At 41.0% G+C, this 18146-nt stretch overlaps 1 pseudogene; it reads right to left on the reverse strand.

Annotated features, from left to right (window-relative positions):
- Positions 1 to 5: 5 nt before the first annotated feature.
- LOC115132603 (DNA primase small subunit-like) lies at positions 6 to 7441 on the reverse strand (annotated as a pseudogene).
- Positions 7442 to 18146: the final 10705 nt, after the last annotated feature.

Consider the following 18146-nt stretch of genomic DNA (forward strand, 5'->3'; position numbering starts at 1 on the left):
AAATGTAGTATAAAGTCATTTTAATTAGAAAACAATAAGCTATATAAAAGTTTTGCACAACTGATTTTTCAATTGTTGATTTGGTCAAACAACCCATTTGTTTACAGTGTATCTAATGTGTGTTCTCCATCTTTAACTGTCAGATTATAAACAACTGATATGATGGGATGGTTTAAGATTAGCCAACCAATGTAGGTACCAATCCCAGCATCAGACAGTATTCCGTTGGACACCGCTAAGGGCTAGAAGTCCTTTTGAAGATCTGTGAAAAGAAATTGAGAAAACAATCCATGATCATCAACTCGTTTAGATCTAAATGTTCATACTAACAATTGTATTCTTCCACGAAGGATTTTAAATTACACCCACCACTCTTTTTAAGATGCTCCCCTTTCCTTGAGCGAGCCATCCCTTCCAGGAATTGATCTAACAGTTTCACAAGCTTGTTCGTTTGTAGTCTATGGAACCAGAATGTTTTTGTTAGTCAAATCAACATGCAATGAACAAAACAATATTAGATCCCTTGGTTCTTAGTGATTAATTGCACTTGTCTTTTTTGAATACCTCTCTTCCGTCGCTCTCCTGCTTCTCTCTCATTCTCCTTGGGTTCTTCCTTCTCTTCCTCCTGCTGTCTTGGGCCGATCCAGCTCCTCACAGATCAGACTACAGGGAGAAACGATAACAGGACCGGTGAGTGTACCAACTGAGAAGAACCCTAGGGACGCCACACATAAACAAAGTTTTTAAGGCTTTGGGAATACATTTTGAATCTCTCTTTACAAAGTTCTTATTATGACAAATTGACTGAGGGCTTACCTAATAATGGGCACATCACAGGGGTCAAAGCGATCCAGTTCTCTCAGGTCAATAGGAACAGAGATCCGCCCTTTGGGGAAGTAAGGATAATTGAGAAAAGGTGTTGTTGAGCTAATGACATCCTAAGAGTATCTCCTTCAGTTGGATGAGAGCGTCTTTTGACCGTTTCTCTCAGGTTTCATCCATTACTCATGCACTTCATTAGTTTTTCCCTTACCCGTTTTGGGATGGACGCTGAAGGGGCTCTTCAGCAAGTGGTTGACTCCTTTACTGACGTTCACATCAACCCGAGGGTAACAGTACTGCCACATGATCTCCTTCTCAAAGTAATGGCCCTTGGCAGTCGTCTGGTGGTAGAAAGTAGAGTTGTTAATGGCAGCCAAGCATGCGCTTATGACATCACCACATTGTTGTATTGTGTTATAACAAGGCTTATGTCAGTCTTCACTGTTGTGTGGGCATGGCGACCTACACGTTTGTTTTGGACCAGAGTCTTAAGTATACACCAGCGCTTCTCAGGGTTTTTTTCAGTCTGGAAGCACTGCAGCAGCTCCTTTCTGACATGTGGTTTACGTTAAGGATAGGCATTTTATCGCAAAAACCTGCTAAACGTTAACATACAGAACGCTGTGTGTGTGTGTGTGTAGCCATACATGTACTGTAGATTTGTTTTAATAAAAACAAAAATCGGCAGAGGAAAAGGATATCTTTAGGCACGAGGGCCAGCACTTTGTCCGCAGCCTCTTTGCTGCCCAGTATGTCCTGTCCTACTAGAGCATACTGGGGAAAGTTGGATCACCCATACATAAAATAAATGTATGCATTCGTGACTGGCTTTGGATAAAAGCGTCTGCTAAATGGCAATTAAATCACCTTTTTTTCTTTTGACTCACCTCGAAGTGCACTGTCCAAGATACAGAGAGCAATAGTCAGAGTCCAGTACTTTGGGCAGATGTCTGCAGCACTGCAAAACAAGACAACAGTCCCACACCCCCAACAAAACGTCAAAAGGCATCGTCCCTGAATTAGTCTGTTGTACATTCAAACATACTTTACATCTGTATAATAGTAAAGATGGTGGAACTACAAACACACCTTCTGGCTGTGATCCAAGTACGTGCAAAAAGCTTCTGACATCATTATAGTCTGTCATATCAATATCAAACACCAGCTCCTTCTCAAGAGCCTGGAAGTTTCCAGACTTGACTGTGTTATGCTGATTGGGTTGAGGGTGACAGAAGGAGGAATGGAAAATAAACAAATAAATATATATATATATATATATAAATAAAAATGGACACTTGAGGGACAACAGATCCATGTGATCGAGTTAGGCAGATGGAGAAGAAAGCAAGAATGTGTGTAACAGGTGGTCAGATAAACACGGTGAGTAACGGAGCCCCACCCAGTGACAGTAGACTGCTCCAATGTCAATCTTGTACGGGTTCATCTTTTGCATCGCCTTCTCCAGCTTGCTCTGCGTGCTGAACGACTGATACCGTACGTAGATGTCATCCTTCAACGTGAAGGAGAACTCTTGATGTAGTTCTTTGTCACTGGGGGGGGTTGCAAAATAAGTCGTCATCATTAAACTTGACTAGCCAACTAGCCTTGTAAACACGAACCTCTGCGGTAGAGCTAAAACTTGAGTCCGAGGTCGTGTACAGGCTGCTGTTCAGCTGTAAGCAGCAGATTTGACCAACCTTTACTTGCCGATACTTTTTTCATTCTCGAGTCGGAAGTCACCTGTGTATTCTGAAACGCCCATGGCCAGTTGCAGGGAGAACGTTTGAATTTAGAACATGATTCAATTAAATCATGTTTTGCTCCATTAAGTAATCCAACTATGTATAGGTTGCCATCTTGTCCGCTTCTGATCTTCTCTCATTGATCGAGACAGGTGGGTGTCCACTAAAGTAGAGAACGACTGATTAAATCGGAATGGCCGATTAATTAGGACTGATTTCACGTTTTCATAACAATCGGTAATCGGTATTTTTGGACACCGATTTGACAGATTTTTTTTTACACCTTTATTTAACTAGGAAAGTCAGTTAAGAACACATTCTTATTTTCAATGACGGCCTAGGAACAGTGGGTTAACTGCCTTGTTCAGGGGCAGAATGACATATTTGTACCTTGTCAGCTCAGGGATTCGCTTTTGCAACCTTCTGGTTACTAGTCCAACCCACAACCACCTGCCTTACATTGCACTCCACGAGGAGCCTGCGTGGCAGGCTGACTACCTGTTACGCGAGGGCAGCAAGAAGCCAAGGTAAATTGCTAGCTAGCATTAAAAACTTCTTATAAAAAACAAACTCCACATGGTTGACGATATACTAGTTTATCTAGTGTGTCCCGCGTTGCATATAATCGATGCGGTGCCTGTTAATTTCTCATCGAATCACAGCCTACTTCGACAAACAGGTGATGATTTAACAAGCGCATTTGCGAAAAAAAGCACTGTTGTTGCACCAATGTACCTAACCATAAGCATCAACGCCTTTCCTTAAAATCAATACATAAGTATATATTTTTAAACCCTCATATTTAGTTAATATTGCCTGCGAACATGAATTTCTTATAACTAGGGAAATTGTGTCACTTCTCTTGTGTTCCATGCAAGCAGTCAGGGTATATGCAGCAGTTTGGGCCACCTGGCTCATTGCGAACTGTGTGAAGTCCATTTATTCCTAACAAAGGCCAGAATTGTACATAATTATGACATAACATTGAAGGTTGTGCAATGTAACAGAAATATTTAGACTTAGGGATGCCACCCGTTAGATAAAATACGGAACGGTTCCGTATTTCACTGAAAGAATAAACGTTTTGTTTTCGAAATGATAGTTTCCGGATTCGACCATATTAATGACCAAAGGCTCGTATTTCTGTGTGTTATTATGTTATAATTAAGTCTATGATTTGATAGAGCAGTCTGACTGAGCGATGGTAGGCAGCAGCAAGCTCTTAAGCATTCATTCAAAAAGCACTTTCCTGCATTTGGCAGCAGCTCTTCGCAATTCTTCAAGCATTGTGCTGTTTATGACTTCAAGCCTATCAACTCCCGAGATTAGGCTGGTGTAACCGATGTGAAATGACTAGCTAGTTAGCGGGGTGCGCGCTAATAGCGTTTCAAATATCACTTGCTCTGAGACTTGGCGTGGTTTTTCCCCTTTGCGCTGCATGGGTAACGATGCTTCGAGAGTGGCTGTTGTCGATGTGTTCCTGGTTCAAGCCCAGGTAGGAGCGAGGAGATTGACGGAAGCTATACTGTTACACTGGCAATACTAAAGTGCCTATAAGAACATCCAATAGTCAAAGGTATATGAAATACAAATTGTAGAGAGAGAAATAGTCCAATAATTCCTATAACTACAACCTAAAACGTCTTACCTGGGAATATTGAAGATTCATGTTAAAAGGAACCACCAGCTTTCATATGTTCTCATGTTCTGAGCAATGAACTTAAACGTTAGCTTTTTTACATGGCACATATTGCAATTTTACTTTCTTCTCCAACACTTTGTTTTTGCATTATTTAAACCAAATTGAACATGTTTCATTATTTATTTGAGGCTAAATGATTATTATTAATGTATTATATTTAGTTAAAATAACTGTTCATTCAGTATTGTTGTAATTGCCATTATTACAAATAAATTAAATACATTTTATTTTTATTTTTTTTACAAATTGGCCGGTATCGGCTTTTTTTGGTCCTCCAATAGTCAGTATCGGCGTTCAAAAATCATAAATCGGTCGACCTCTAAACTAAGGTTGTCAAAATACGTTCTGAAAACATTTGTCCGGTTCGGCTTAGCCCGAGCCAAACTTCCATTCAAGTCCAATGTCACAGAAATGTATTGAGCCCGAACCCGAAAGAAAGCCTGATTTCTAGAAAATGGTTGCACCTTTACCCAGTCCATGTTACCATTGTGCATAACATTTCACCAGTGGGCTACATTGACCTTTGATCAGTATATTTTAGAAGAAAAGTGAGTAGAGGAAAACCTACCTTAGTTATGATCAACAACTGTTGAACGTGTCGGACTTTATAAAACATCCATATCTTCAGAAATAAGACAGATCGCACTGCTGTAGCCCATTTCTTTGTGTTTGTTAAAAACTGATTCCGTAATCCAATACGATTTCAATTGAGCTCCAAGCCTCATGCAAGGGTTTTAAGACACAGGTAACTTTGAATCGAGAACAAAGAAAGTATCGGCAAGTAAAGGTGGGCCTGGAAATCTGCTGCTTACAGAAGCCTGTACCCGACCTCGGACACAAGCTTTAGCACTGCCGCCAAGGTTCGTGTTTAAAAGGTTAGCTAGCAAGTAGCCCAATTTTTAATTAATGAGAAAAAGTAGCCCAATATTTAATTAATGAGAAAAACTAGGAGGGGCATTCCAAAGCGACTGCGTTTGAGATAACACACGGTCCAATCACTGTACCTGTTAGCAGCACGTGTTCCTCGTCTGAAACTACATCTATGATCGGTTGACGATTCCGATTGGAGAATCGCAGTTACACACCACCATGCGAATTGGCGGGTGCATAGCGCAATGCTCGGACGTTGGAATTATTTTGGATGAACATGCGAAGGTAACCCACTTTTTTTTCCAATATGTGGCACATCCAATAGGCTTAAAGTAAATTGAAATACATTTGGGGAAAAGCCTACTGGGAATTTAATGGATTTTTAAAAATAAAACACAGAAAATAAGGTCTGTGGTAAACAGGGTTTAGGACTACAAGCTGGCAAGCTCTATTTGGGCAGAGCACGTGGCAATAGGCCTAGCTGATTGAGTTGCGGCGGTCAGTAAAAAGCATCCAAAATGTGTGTTTCGATAAGTGTCTTGAGTATAATTTTCAACATTGAGACAAGAAGGGAAGCGGTGTGGCACGAAGATATTGGGCATTTCTCTCCAGAATGCATGTGCTCAGCTCTCCAGAATGTGCTCAGCGTTCTCCCACCAATTCTTACACATTCATTACTTACTTGTGTGAAATGTTTGCCTTTTATTTTTTGATCAATTCCCCCATTACATTTGTCCCCAATAGTAAATGTACCGTTAATCCTCATAGTTTGGTTACATACATTTCTGTTAATGCATGTATTACAGTAATTTACTGTTCTCATTCTCAGAGTGGAAATGTTGTTTGCAGAGTTCACAACCTGCTACACTTGTGAGAAACAAGTTTTGGTTTATTTCATAACCATCATTTACAAGTTTTGGCAATTTTTTCATTGCCTTATGTTTGGAGTGCCCCTAGCCAGCAGATCCGACTGATTAATAGTGTCAAGTTATTTTTCAAAGTATTCCCGAAAAACCTGAAGTTGCCATTGATCATTTATTTTACAGTGACTCAGTTGCTAAGGATTCATACTCTTCAGAGGCATAATGGACTTTACAGTGTCCTGGTAAACAAAACCAAAGCATGGGTTACTGTCATAACTTGTCGGTATCGGCATTTCTTGGAACAACACCATCTAGTGGTCAGAACATGGTAATATCTGGATGTAGGACAGGACATAAACCTAACAACTTCAATTAATAATTTATCTGTACAGGGGAGAAACCACCAAATTCACTGGGACTACATTACATAGGATGAAGAAAACAATACTCGGCTCCATACTACTTGTCAGACAGAGAACTGATACTATATACTCGTTGTTGGGGAAGAGATTGCCGTGGGTGGCTCATGTCTAACTCACTGTTAGAAAGAAGTTGTCCATATCGTTTGTTGGGTACTATATTTATTGAATCCTATAAATTAAACTGGCCAATTAGCTTAATTTCTCAGATCAAATTATATTAAAACAAAGGAATGGTGCAGGAATGCTAATCTTGTGTTTCTAACTACATAAATTATTTTAGAACAAGCTGAGATGTTGAGTGTCAACCCTCTTTCTTGTGTTTTTTTTGTAAGTGGAGCGACCCCCCCCAAAGATTCGTGAATTGGATACTGTCTTCGTGTGTTGTGTGAAGAATACAACACTTTTTGGTGAATCTAAGTAACGTTATAGTTTATTTGACCAAGTGCAGCCGACCCGTGCATGGCAGTAATGATTCATTGCAGAAGATTCATGCTCACTTGGTCAAAAACAATACTTTGATTGTTTCCATTTCTTAGACCTTTTTTGGAAATACAGTTCATTAACTCAGTAGTGACGATAGTTGCTGAGCGAAACGCCATTCTTCGGTAAGTATCGAACGAATTTTGACATTATTAAACTTGAAAAAGCTGGTGAATGATAAATTGAATGGCTGCTTCCTGGGCTTGGAGAATCGCCATATTCAACTTCTTCTATAAACCCAGACTCAAGTTAAATAGCAGGCTAACGTTAATTGCTAGCTACTCACCTCCATGGTTCAGCCACCGGTAATATTGAGAGAAAGGGGAAAAGTCGGCAGTAGTAGAGGGGCAATTAGGTCCGGTAGAGAGGCCAGGTCATAATCAGCAGCTAACATTTCTTTAAGCTATTATGATTTTTAAAAATGATAACCGACTGTACCACAGATAGATGAGACTGTACAACCACAGTTGTTTCACTGACGTTTGAGCGCGCGTTAAACTCTGAAATTAGACCGGAAATTCCGGAAACAATCACCGAACAGGCTGATGGGATATATTAGCTAAGCATTTGTAGTCTGTTACGTTGTCACTCACAGCAACTCAAATTGAGAGCTTTCCAAAATGTCAAAGTATATATATTTTTTTTTTGCATGTGTGTGTTTCAATGTCTGCTCATTTGTGACACTGAACCAGTACCGGTACCCCCCTGTATATATCCCCGCTATTTTTTTTTACTGCTGTTCTTTAATTATTTGTTATTCTTATCTCTTACTGTTTTTGTTGTGTTTTCTTAAAACTGCATTGTTGGTTAAGGACTTGTAAGTAAGGACAGCCAACACCGGCCAAACCCGGACGACGCTGGGCCAATTTTGCACCGCCCTATGGGACTCCCAATCACAGTCAGTTGTGATACAGCCTGGATTCTAACCAGGGTGTCAGTAGTGAGGGCTCTAGCACTGAGATGCAGTGCCTTAGACCACTGCACCACACATATGGTGCAAAGGGACTTCAATCTTATTGAACTCTGCGTGGATTGACAGATTCACAATTCACTTTAATATGCTCTGGATTGATACACTACTTTCTGTTTATAAAATGCTGCTGTTGATGGTAGTCTGCTGCTGTGCATTGGCATTGACACAGGCTAAGTGGTGCTGGATTGCATTTTTCCTCTATGACCATGAGATGGCGATGCAACATCAGATAATCTCTCCCTGCAGGATTGCCCTCTGTACACCCCCCCCATGCCCACCACACTGCAGTTTCTCAGCAGAGGAGATCGATTGGGTAGATGTGCTCCTGTTACCGGAATGACTGGTGTTTCTCAGGGGTTACTCAGAACCCAACAGGCATCTGCATTCTGAGCCAAGCCAAGTAACTTTTACTCCCTTATCTATAGCCCCCCATGCACTGTTGATGTTCTCGTGCGTGTGAGCGTGGCTCATGTTTGTTTTCTATACCCTGAGTATGTTGTCCTTCAGGTGTACATGTCGTAGCCTGCACCTGACTGAAGTGGTGCTGATGTGCTGAAGGTTGAGAGCAGCTGAGTGAGAGTTGAGTTATCACATCACAACACAGACTTGTTCCACTCACTGTCCATTCCTCTCTGCTCTGCAGCGTTGAGTGCTCTCTCCTCTACTGTGAGTGTGCTTCTGTTTTGAGCACTGCTGCTCTGGAACAGCCATTCTACCTAGGCTGTCTTTGAAGTGGACCTTGGTTGATTTCCCATTGCTGCACCTTTCCCACCTTTGATGCGGCAAAGCTGTGCAGGTCTATGGAATCCATGTGAGAAGTGAGAAAGTGAACTTGTGTTGAAGGTTATCTTCTAGAACATCTAGGAGGATCTTTACAACCAGATGGAATCAGACAGAGATACCCATTTCAGACAGAAGATGTGGTATATTACCTGCAAAAAAAAGATATGAGACAATGTTTATATAACCCCTTTAAAACAGAACCTTATTTACCACTTTCTTGCAGGTATACCCCTTTTACACAGTGAGTAGGAACAGGCAAATTGGGAGGGGTGGGAGTTGGGGGGTGTTGTAAAACCATGGGGTCTGTTTGCATTTCAAATTAGGGAGGTGTTAAACAATATAAGTGTTAATGGGTTTACCTACAAAAAAGCAGAGAACCATTCACACAGACCTGATTCCTGTATTTTGCTTACAGAGTCTGTGAAAATGCAGGAATCATAGCTAGCTCTTTAGGTGGCTTTTATTTTTCTTAGTTTTTTTACCCCCTAACCCTTTCAGATATACCAAAAAGCTGGTATATAAAAGCAGGCATGGTAAAATAGTGGTATTTTTTATCTGCGTATGAAAGGGATAAGAGAGTGGGAAAAAGAGGGAGAAAGGGAAAGAGAGAGAGAGAGGGCACATGTCACATAGTGTACAGTACACAATGTTACCATACAATGTTGCACAATTCCACCGCAAACTATTTCATGGCTCCAGTCATTCAGAAAGCTGCTTTCAGCCAGGATACATAACATAATAACAGTGTCTAGTACAGAATAACAGTGTTTATGGCTCCACAACATGACTACCAACCCGTAGCACTCACGTCTGTAGCCATGAAGTGCTTTGAAAGGCTGGCCATGGCTCACATCAACATCATCATCCCAGAAACCCTAGACCCACTCCAATTTGCATACTGCCCCAACAGATCCACAGATGACACAATCTCTATTGCACTCAACACGGCCCTTTCCCACCTGGACAAAAGGAACACCTACGTGAGAATGTTTTTCATTGACTACAGCTCAGCATTCAACACCATAGTGCCCTCAAGGCTCATCAATAAGCTAAGGACCCTTAGACTAAACACCTCTCTCTGCAACTGGATCCTGGACTTCCTGATGGGCCGCCCCCAGGTTGTAAGGGTAGGCAACAACACATCTGCCATGCTGATTCTCAACACGGGGGCCTTTCGGGGGGGGTGTGCTTAGTCCCCTCCTGTACTCCCTGTTCACCCATGACTGCGTGGCCAAGCATGACTCCAACACCATCATTATGTTTGCCGACGACACAATGGTGGTAGGCCTGATCACCGTCAACTATGAGACAGCCTATAGGGAGGAGGTCAGAGACCTGGAAGTGTGGTGCCAGGACAACAACCTCTCCCTCAACGTGATCAAGACAAAGGAACTGATCGTGGACTACAGAAAAAGAAGGGGCGAGCACGCCCTCATTCTCATCAATGGGGCTGTAGTGGAGCAGGTTGAGAGCTTCAAGTTCCTTGGTGTCCACATCACCAACAAACTATCATGGTCCAAATACACCAAGACAGTCGTGAAGAAGGCATGGCAATGCCTATTGCCTCTCAAGAGACTAAAAAGATTCAGATCCAAAGTTTTACAGCTGCACCATCGAGAGCATCCTGACTGGTTGCATCACCGCCTGGAATGACAACTGCTCTTCCTCCGACTGCAAGGCACTACAGAGGGTAGTGAATACGGCCCAGTACATCACTAGGCCAAGCTTCCTACCATCCAGGACCTCTATACCAGGTGGTGTCAGAGGAAGGCCCTAAATATTGCCAAAGACTCCAGCCACCCTCGTCATAGACTGTTCGCTCTGCTACCGCATGGCAAGCGCTACCGGAGCACCAAGTCTAGGTCCAAGAGGCTTCTTAACAGCTTCTACCCTCAAGCCATAAGACTCCTTTCACGGTAAGGTTGTTGTATTCGGCGCATGTGACAAATAAAATGTGATTTGATTTGACTGCAATTGAATTGTCTACAATGGGAAATCATAGTAGTCAGAAACCACAGCTGCAATAGAGCACAGTACAGTAGACCACAGTAGAGTACAGTACAGTAGAGTACAGTAGACCACAGTACAGTAGACCACAGTAGAGTACAGTACAGTAGACCACAGTAGAGCACAGTACAGTACAGTAGAGCACAGTAGAGTGCAGTACAGTAGAGCACAGTACAGTAGAGTACAGTAGAGCACAGTAAATTATAGTAAAGAAATTAGAGTAGATTATAGTTCAGTGCAATGGAGTAGAGTTCAGTACAGTACAGTAGATGACACATGAGTAGAGTACAGTATAATGTAATATACTCTACAACTGTGCTGTACTCGACTGTGTTGTATTGTAGTGTACTGAACTATACTCTACTTTCCTTTACCTTACTGTACTATAGTCTTCTGTACTAATCTAACGTCATGCTAATAGACTTGTTGTTTTATTCATAACAGGTTTTAATAGCTTTAATTGCTTCTGCACTCTCCTGTACTGAACTATGCTCTGCTCTAATTTACTTGACTGTACTATGCTTTACTGTACTGTACTGAATTATACTGCTCTGTACTGTACTGTGGTCTACGGTGCTGTACTGTGATGTTTAAACTTGTGAAATATAGATGTCTATGATTGGTACAGATTTTGGTCCAGTCTGGACCAACCAAATGTGGTCTTGTTTGGAGGCAGAGGGCTCATTAGAATAATAGCCAGTTTTTTAAATAATACCCAAACATGCAAAGGAGGATATTACATATTTCTACCTTTGTGTACTTATTCAGGATACATCACCATGAAGAGAATGACATTCATAATTATGCATTTCTGTATAGTGCAGATCAAGGACCCATGATGTCATTCTTTTATCATCCACTTCACTTACTGTAGTTCGATAACCAAAAGAGATTTTTTTCATACTCAAGGTGTCGTATCATAGCTGACACCCCATTCTTTCTTCAGTCATCTTTGAATCTTCATTTGGAGTGGATGTTTAACGTGGTCACAAAAAACTGAGGGAGCATTTACTGTCATTCTGTTACCAAACTTTGCATCTGCATTGTTCCTCATACAAAAGTGTTTTAGTAAAAAAAAAAAAAATTGTGGCAATTGTTAAAAGTAGACTTCTGCATATAAAAAAAGGAAACAAATATGTTTGATTGTCACATACACCGGATAGGTGCAGTGTAATGTGTTGATTTACAGGGTCAGCCATAATAGTACGGCGCCACTGGAAGAAATTAGGTTTACGTTCCATGCTCTAGGGCACATAGACCGATTTCTTTCAGCTTGTCGGTTCGGGTATTCAAACCAGCAACCTTTCTGTTGCTGGACCAACGCTCTAACAGCTAGGCTACCTGCCGCCCATAAAGGTCTGGGGTGGGGAAAGTTATTTTTAGGGGGGGGGGGATTTTTATGGGTTAAAAGAACACACACAGTATGTATAAATTATGAATGTGTTGGGCCAATTACCGAAAGGTTGCTGGTTTAAATCCTTGAGCGAATTAGGATAAAAATATTTTGATGTGCCCTTGAGCAATGCACTTAACCCTAATTGCTCCTGTAAATCATTTTGGAAAAGAGCATCTGCTCAATGACTAAAATGTAAATGTTAGAATTGCCACAGCCTGTTTACTTGACAGGACCTCCAAAAAAAATAGGCATGCTCTGTTTTGCCAAAAACAATGGTTTATAGTTTTGAAAGGAGGATGGAGGGGGTGGCATTGTGAGGAAATGGGAGTGGTGTTTTAAAGAGGTGATGTGGGACTTTCCCCCCCTCAGACAGAGAGACAGAGAGCACAGAGCCTAACACCAGCAAGTGCAACTCCATTGTTTGGACGACTTCCTGCCGCTGCCCTTGGCACTAGTGTGCGCAGAAAGATTCCTTCCTCCCTGGGATTCTAAAAGTGATCCATAATGACTTCCGCATAACCCCGGTCATCACTAACAACAACCTACCCAACCCCTAAAAAGCAGGGGTGTATTCATTAGACGGACAACAGAAACCGTTAACTCCAAACAAACAAAACATTTGCAGCGAAAACGTAGGTTTCTATTGGACAAAGTCAGGTCCCTCCCCGTTTCGTTCCGTTTGCTCTGTTTGCTTCCATTTGGTTTCCATCGCAAAATGTTTTGCAACGGACAAAACATTTTGCAACGGAATCCGACTAATGAATACAACCCAGGTGTTGGGTACGCAACAGCCTAGTTTGATGTTCATACTCCAATATTGTGGTTTACAGCCCTGCTCTTGGAGAGCCATGTATTTATTCGGGAAACACACCCACATAGTAGTACACTAAACTGATTAGTATTTGCTAATGTGAACAATTGTGACTTGTTTGTTGAACAAGTGACAATTTTCACGAGGTCTGAGTCTGGAAAGTGATAAAGATTCCACTTCACATCAAATAGGTAGTGCACAGTCCATCCTATTTACAATATTTGAAGTAATCTAACATAATGCGAATAGACTTGTTGTTTTATTCATAACAGGTTTTAATTACTGTAAAAACTGTAGCATGTTCAAAGGCAATTAATAAATATTAAACATTTCCTCTGAATTTCCTTTTTATGATTACATTTGTGTATAGAATATCATTTAATCAATACCTTATTTGCATAATGCAACCCCCTCAACCACGTCTTGTTTAAATTATGCAAATTCCGTGGCTGCAAGGCATGCTGGATGTGATTTCTTCTGCTTATTGGTCGTGCCCATCCTACTGCGCGACTTATGGAATATAATTTTCTTGTGACACAGTTTATTGTGGCGATGGTGGCTATTTTGAAGAAATAAGCACTTACCAATGTTAGAAACAACAGGTTTTTTTTTAGATTCAGGAAAACCTCAACTTTGTTTATTTCTTTGACGTCTTGATATACAGTATCAGTATCTACAGCCCTTCATGTACGGTGTCATATAAAGCATACTACATTTCTCACATATTAACTCTCAATTCATACATGTTCGCTCCCTGAGTATACGAGTCTATCTCTCTCAAACACCCACACACACACACACACACAACAGTGGAGTCTGATAAGTAAGATAGCCCAGTGGGTGAACATGTCACTGCTGTGTATACAGCCCCTTCACTTTATGTTATCTAAAGAGACATTCCAGGTCAAAGAGCTGTAGGGGTTCCAGAGAATGGGTTGACCATAGTGTAAGCCTTACCGCAGAGGTGCACCCCACTATTAAATCAAATCAAATCAAATCAAATTTATTTGTCACATACACATGGTTAGCAGATGTTAATGCGAGTGTAGCGAAATGCTTGTGCTTCTAGTTCCGACAATGCAGTGATAACCAACAAGTAATCTAACTAACAATTCCAAAACTACTGTCTTATACACAGTGTAAGGGGATAAAGAATATGTACATAAGGATATATGAATGAGTGATGGTACAGAGCAGCATACAGTAGATGGTATCGAGTACAGTATATACATATGAGATGAGTATGTAGACAAAGTAAACAAAGTGGCATAGTTAAAGTGGCTAGTGATACATGTATTACATAAGGATGCAGTCGATGATGTAGAGTACAGTATATACGTATGCATATGAGGTGAATAATGTAGGGTAAGTAACATTATATAAGGTAGCATTGTTTAAAGTGGCTAGTGATATATTTACATCATTTCCCATCAATTCCCATTATTAAAGTGGCTGGAGTTGGGTCAGTGTCAATGACAGTGTGTTGGCAGCAGCCACTCAATGTTAGTGGTGGCTGTTTAACAGTCTGATGGCCTTGAGATAGAAGCTGTTTTTCAGTCTCTCGGTCCCAGCTTTGATGCACCTGTACTGACCTCGCCTTCTGGATGATAGCGGGGTTAACAGGCAGTGGTTCGGGTGGTTGATGTCCTTGATGATCTTTATGGCCTTCCTGTAACATCGGGGGGTGTAGGTGTCCTGGAGGGCAGGTAGTTTGCCCCCGGTGATGCGTTGTGCAGACCTCACTACCCTCTGGAGAGCCTTACGGTTGAGGGAGGAGCAGTTGCCGTACCAGGCGGTGATACAGCCCGCCAGGATGCTCTCGATTGTGCATCTGTAGAAGTTTGTGAGTGCTTTTGGTGACAAGCCGAATTTCTTCAGCCTCCTGAGGTTGAAGAGGCGCTGCTGCGCCTTCTTCACGACGCTGTCAGTGTGAGTGGACCAATTCAGTTTGTCTGTGATGTGTATGCCGAGGAACATAAAACTTGCTACCCTCTCCACTACTGTTCCATCGATGTGGATAGGGGGGTGTTCCCTCTGCTGTTTCCTGAAGTCCACAATCATCTCCTTAGTTTTGTTGACGTTGAGTGTATAGCATTAGAGGTATAGTACTACTGGCTGCAAAAATGACTATGGTAAATCTAATCCATTTAATGGGAAAAGAAGAAAGAAGAAATCTTCTCTGATATTGATTCATAAAACAGTCTCAGGAGGAGGGACAGTGAAGATCTTCTCCACATCATGACTGGAACAGACTAGGTTGTGCAACACATCATTATGAAACTAACACACAGAGGTGCCCAAGCCGATGACGAGACAGGGAAAGAGACGTGTGTGTGTGTGTGTGTGTGTCTGTGTGTGTGTGTGTCTGTGTGTGTGTCTGTGTGTGTGTCTGTGTGTGTGTCTGTGTGTGTGTCTGTGTGTGTCTGTGTCTGTGTCTGTGTGTGTGTTAGAGGTGGCACCAAAGGCCCCCAAGTGGTGTGGTGAAAGAAAACAAAAATCTGGGGCCTGTAGTTTTTTCTGACCTGGTAACCTAACCAGGAAAAACTCTGGACATTATAAGGTGATGGCGTGACTAATATGTTGTAAAAAGGGTTATTATGGGCTATGATGGGACCAGAGCTTTTTTAATCAAGTCACATGCTTTTTAAAAAACCTAGAAAAACACCTGGCCTTGGGGAGGATGAAAACGCTGTCAAACTGCAGCAACCTTATACTTGTTCATCTGAATTGTTTTAAAGTACTAGGGGGGTTCCTCTACACAGACAGAGAGAAAGAAACATGATTGGACAATAAAATTCACAGGGCTGAGATTGCTTTATACAGGTTTGCATCTTGTAGTCCTGCCATATGCAACTGCAGGCCTAATAAAAAATTTACTCACAGTCTATGTCCGATATCGTGTTTATTGATTAATTCCAGTTAATCATTTTGGATTGAAAAAGTCTAGATAGCCTAGCCAGCAAGTTTGAATATAAACCAAATTTGATCCCATTCACATTTTCTCACAACTAAATGAGCTATAAATACACAACGTTACCCCTTTGTTTACCCTGTCCAGTGACCAGAGGGACAGGGAGCATAGTTGGCTAGACTATGCAGCTGCCGTTGTCTTAGTTTTTTAAAATAATTTTGGTGATAAAGTATATGATACATTTTCACAACTCTTAGTAGAAAACTCAAAACAGATCAAAAAGGCAGTTGTTTCAAAATGGTGAGTACATTTTACGCTGACTAAGTACAACACACAAAATCATACAGTCACTTTTTCACCACACTTAATCAGTTTCACATTGCAATGCATGTTCATATAAAGTAATTGCCTTCCACAATGCACTGCTCACATTACTTCAGATATGACTCTCTTCTCTTTTGTTAAAATACATTTTACTATTACTTAATCCAACTGCTCTTAATTGAGGATTTTACATGTCCACTGGTTTGTTTACTACAGATTTTGAGAACCTCGTCTGTAAAGAAGAAACATAAAAAGTATGATATAAATATATACATTGCCTTTGGAAAGTATTCAGGCCCCTTGACTTTGTCCACATTTTGTTAGGTTACAGCCTTATTCTAAAATTGATAAAATAGTTTTTTTCCCCTCAATCTACACACAATACCCCATAATGACAAAGCAAAAATGTTTTTTTTTTATAGATTCTTACACAATTCTAAACAAAAAAATACTGAAATACCACATTTAGATAAGTATTCAGACCCTTTATTCAGTACTTTGTTGACACACCTATGGCAGCAATTACAGCCTCAAGTCTTCCTGGGTATGACGCTACAAGCTTGGCACACCTGTATTTGGGAAGTTTCTCCCATCTTCTCTGCAAATCCTCTCAAGCTCTGTCAGGTTGGATGGGGAGCGTTGCTGCACAGCTATTTTCAGCTCTCTCCAGTGTCCGGAAGCCACTCCTGCATTGTTTTGGTTGTGTGCTTAGGGTCGTTGTCCTGTTGGAAGGTGAACCTTTGCCCCAGTCTGAGGTCCTGAGCACTCTGGAGCAGGTTTTCATCAAGGATCTCTCTGTACTTTACTCCGTTCATCTTTCCCTCGATCCTGTCTAGTCTCTCAGTCCCTGTCACTGAAAACCATCCCCACAGCATGATGTTGCCACCACCATGCTTCACCGTAGGGATGGTGTCAGGTTTCCTCCAGACATGACGCTTGGAATTCAGGCCAAAGAGTTCAATCTTGGCTTCATCAGACCAGATAATCTTGTTTCTCATGGTCTGAGAGTCATTAGGTGCCTTTTGACAAACTTCAAGCGGGCTGTCATGTGCCTTTTACTGAGGAGTAGCTTTCTTAACTGACTTGCCTAGTTAAATAAAGCTCAAATAAAAAAATTATGGTGCATTTTGTGTAGAATGATGAGGGGGTAAATCAATTTTATCAATTTTTGAATAAGGCTGTAATGTAACAAAATGTGGAAAAAGTTAAGGGGTCTGAATACTTTCCGAATGCACTGTACCTCATGAGTGTATCACCCTCCTTTAGGCCATGTATGAGGCATGCAATGATTTCAATACAGACCGATGTCAGGCTTGGCTTTGTCATGCCAAAAGGTTTTTCTCCGGGTGCATGAACAATTATATGATATTACGTTGATTTTGATGAGAACCTATGGCCAAATGCTCAAGACAGTTTATTTCATTTGATTATATTGTGAAAGATTTCTTCAGTGATCACACCTTCGATCACACATGGGATAGAAATGATGGAAATGTGATCTGTCAATTTTAATGGGTAGTGCAAGTGTATTGCCTAATGTGAAAACAGTGTAATGTACTGTAATTTACAGTACTGTAGCATACTACATTCAAAGGGCAATTTTGAAACATGTATCTTACATTTTTTGCAATTGATTGTTAAATAACTAAATTGAGAAGATATCATTATGTTGTGTTTTGGTGATTAAACCAATGTAGTCATTATAGTTCACAGTAAACTTATATTTTGGATTAATGGTTGTGTGGTGAAAGATGTACAAACAAAATTAACGCACAATGAAAGTGCTCACGTTACCAGTTTTTAATTTTGTACTAAGAGTTTTGAAAATTCACCACAAACTTGTGAAAATAGTACCAAAGCGATTTTAAACTGTAGTAGCCTACAATTGATCAGACTGAAAAAATAGTATCGTTTCTATGCAATACAGCATGTCCGGTCGCTATTGCTTTAGGCACATAGAGTTTTTGTTTTTGTCGGTCGGGAGTGATACTTGTTATCACACTTTCTTAATATACCGGAGGGAAGTGGAGAGCGCGCCTT

The sequence above is a fragment of the Oncorhynchus nerka genome, linkage group LG7 (assembly GCF_034236695.1).
Source record: "Oncorhynchus nerka isolate Pitt River linkage group LG7, Oner_Uvic_2.0, whole genome shotgun sequence".
Lineage (NCBI taxonomy): Eukaryota > Metazoa > Chordata > Actinopteri > Salmoniformes > Salmonidae > Oncorhynchus > Oncorhynchus nerka.